The sequence below is a fragment of the Melozone crissalis genome, unplaced genomic scaffold (assembly GCF_028551555.1).
Source record: "Melozone crissalis strain CALT ecotype California unplaced genomic scaffold, PUWL_Pcris_2 ptg000073l_1, whole genome shotgun sequence".
Taxonomy (NCBI): Eukaryota; Metazoa; Chordata; class Aves; order Passeriformes; family Passerellidae; genus Melozone; species Melozone crissalis.
In genome coordinates this window covers 2,413,264-2,416,972 of record NW_026535850.1, presented here as the reverse complement: position 1 = coordinate 2,416,972, position 3,709 = coordinate 2,413,264, and positions in this window count along the sequence as shown.

The following is a 3,709-nucleotide window of genomic DNA, read 5'->3' as shown; positions in this document are numbered from 1 at the left end:
TTTACAATCTCCGCTTCAACACAGACACATTAAGATGCCTGCACAAATGTATTGGGATGAAAATGCCTGCTTGGGCACAGAGGAGCCACCTGCAGCTCTGTCTCTCAGCAGTCTGAAAATTTCAGCTTCCCATTTTTGCAGCAAGAGAAAAATTGTCTAGGTCAGAAGAAGGAGAGGTTCCATCCCTATGGCCACCCTCTAGTCATTTGGCTACTCAAGTCAATGCATGAATGGTAGGCCCATCCCAGAAAGTGCCAGGAATCACTGGGAGGTTTTGGCAGGCTCTCCGCATCACCAGGCTCTGGCTTGGTGATGTGCAGAATGTTGCTTGGGCTAGGAGGAAAACACGGTCACTGAGTGTTTCAACAGCACTGCACAAGAAGCAGAAGAGACTCTGTGGCCTTTACACCCGCATGCCCATGTTTCCCAATAAGAAGAAACTGCACACAGGGTTATGTTCCTCTCTAAAGACCACAATTTTAGAAACTTTGTTGGGTTTGGGTTTCCTTCCTTCATTTCTGGAAAGATAACGACACTCTTAAGATGCTCTTTTCCTGTTATTAAGGCCATCTACACAGACAAAAGAACTGGAACCACTAACCCAAATGAAAGTGTTGCCTGAGAACACTTTGTTTGTTTGGAGTTTGTTTGCATGTGGTAAGGCTTGAATTCCCCCATTGATGCAACCAAAAGTACAGCAGATGCTGATGTGTCGCAGGGACATTTGTAGGAGGGGACCTTGGTGGAAGTAATTCCAGCAGACGGCAATGGGATTTTGTCCAGTGGCACACAGGACCTGGGACAGGTGAGAATGGCAGTGGGATCAGTGAGTATTTGCTCCTTACCGTGCCAGAACTTTCACTCAAGTAAGGAGGTTCTTGTTCTATCATTTCAATTCCCACAATTCCAAAAGACCATATGTCCACTTTGGGGCCATATGGTTGACCTGTCACCACTTCAGGCGCCGTCCACCAAGGAGTCCCGGTTACTGAGCACCGTCTGCTCTGCTCAGGGGTGAGCTGAGTAGTGAGGCCAAAATCAGCTGAGGAGAAAACAAAATACTGGTTTTATCTGAATTCTGTGCAGTTAGGAAAGCAAGCAAAAGAATTCCCCAGTAGAAGTTTGAAATTGTGCGATTGAATCTCCTGGCATTGGTGACTTCCAAAAAGTCCCCCATTTTTTACACTGCCTCTAGCAGTGGCTTTTGTTCTTTGGAAACTTTGGACTTGTAACTCCCTCCCTCTGGAAGGGACACACACAGAGCAAGGCCACTCTTGACTGCTTGTGGTTCCTTATACCTCTGTGCATGTTCCAACTGTGCCCTCAGCTCGCAGCAGGGGTCCCTGCAGTGCCACCAGCACCATTTCTGGGTAGCTGGCAGTCACTCCAAGCAGCCCCACACCCACATCCCTGGAACGCTGAACCTGACCAAGAATATACTGACCCAGTTTGACAGAACCGTTGGTTTTGAGAAGGATGTTGTCACTCTTCACGTCTTGATGGATCACATTGTTTGAATGAAGAAAATCCAGTCCTTGCAGGCACTGAGCGAGAAAACAGAAACAGAAGGGCAAAAATGAGTGATGTGATTTCATCACACAAGAAAGGAAACAAAGAATCTGAAAGATTCCCTCTCCAGGGGAATGGGGAGTAATGACAGAACAGTAATGGCCACTGAGAGGAAGAGCTTGCTGCTCCAACACCTGCAGAGCAGGACCTTTCTGAGGAAAGGCACGTCAGCTTTTGAAAGAGCAAAAGCACCTGCTGTTGTAGGCTGTCCCCTGCCAACCAGCCAGGATGACTCCTGCTGCAGGGCATGTGCTCAGAAGCAAAGAGCATTCTGGCTGCACTCCTGTCCTTTTTAGCTGAGGACTGAGAGAAACGAGTCTCTCTCTTTTTTCTTTGCTGTTTGTTTCAAATCCTGCCACCAGCACCTTTGCTTTTACAGGCAAGGAATGCAGTGAAGACAGACTCCAGGCAAACATTTAGCGAGGCAAAGTGGAGAACAGCAAATACAAATACAAGAGACAGAGCAAGAATACAACAGCAGGAGCTAAGAGTACTGGCACTGAGTACAGGGAGTGCAGGGGCACTGGCAGGCCTTTCACTTGAGATGCTTTTACTTGCCCATAGCATACCAGCAGCACAGAAACAAAGCTTGGCACAGGAAACCTCTCCTGTTCTGAGCCCCTGTTTCCCAGACAATCCTGCCCAAGGCCTTGGAAACACAGCTGGGATTGCTGACCTCCCGACTGATGGCTGCTGTCTCATCTTCAGACAGGCAGGTCTGGCTGACGATATCGCTCAGGACACCTCCATCCATGTACTCTATAACCAGCAAGAGTTCCTCGCCCAGAAGGTAGCTGAAAGAAGGAAACAAGGGGGTAGAGATGAACATGCATGGCTACATTGATTTTTGCTTCCAGGTTTCTTATTTCCAGATGCCTTTGTGACAAGGACAGAATCAAAGGAATAGATATTCCCTCCTGGCTGTGCATTGTTTGCAATCTGTGCAGTCTCAGAGAGGAAGACACATCTGTGAAAAAGGAGATGTCTTAGATGGGCAGCAAATGAAAAGTGCAGTTTAGAAACAGCCCAGATAAAAAACCTGTCAGGCATGGTGTTTCTGGAAATAAGCACCTAGTCTTCCTGGCATGCATAGCAATGGCAGGGAGGGGCAACAATCCAAGCGAAATCAACTTTAGGATGGTTCATCTGCACTTAAGAAACTTTAAAAAATCAATCCCAAATAAATGTGGAGGCAGTGAACTTTGAGGCTATTGAGTTAGGAAGATACAGCTGATCCAGGTTTTGAATAATTTTGGAGTAATTATCAAACTAGGTGTGCCAGGGAAGACTGATGCAGACAAGATGCACTCTCTTCTCATCCATTGGAGATGAGTAGAGAAATAGGAATAAATAAAAATTAACAGCTTTACTTGCTGCCACTGACCAAAGTGGGTTTTTAACCTGTCATGTTTGCTTTATGTAAACACACATCCATGGGATAAGACCATGACCTCTCACCTGTCTAAATAATTCACAACATTGGGACTCCTATACCTCTTCATGATCATTATTTCATTAAAGGTTAGCTCCTTTCTCCTCACTCCTTGAAGATTTATTTTTTTTATTGCCACCTAAAATGACATTGAAGATCAGTAACTTGGGAGGTTGGTGGTACAAGACCACAAGGCACGTGGAGGGAGTGATTTTGCAATGACACAGCTGAGCTGTGCCAAACTGCCTTGTGATTAGGCACTGCAGTCATTAGGAACTGACATTCCAACAGCCCATTTCTCTGCTCCCTTGGGAGCCAGTTACAGGACATGTGGGGCCACTGACATTTTGCCTTGACCACTTGGTAACAGCAGTGTCTCAGTTATCACCCACAAACCTCTGACCGCACTCTCTGCTGCTTTGTTTGGGACTCAGAAGAAGTAATCCATGCCTTAATACTCTGTGGATACATCTTGGGATATGGGCAGGGCTTAGGGCTATCAGGGATGCCTTGCAGATCTCTCCCTATGTGCAATTCCCAAGTGCAGCACTGCAGGTGGCCAAGGAACTACCAGTAACTTTCAGATGGATTTGCCGGCAGCCAGAAATGAGAATTCAGGACTCTGAAGCTGTAGCCCCAAAGAGCAGTGAGGTGCTCAAAGGCACCGCCTTTGTTTTAGCAATGGAGAGCGAGTGAGCGCGTCCTTCT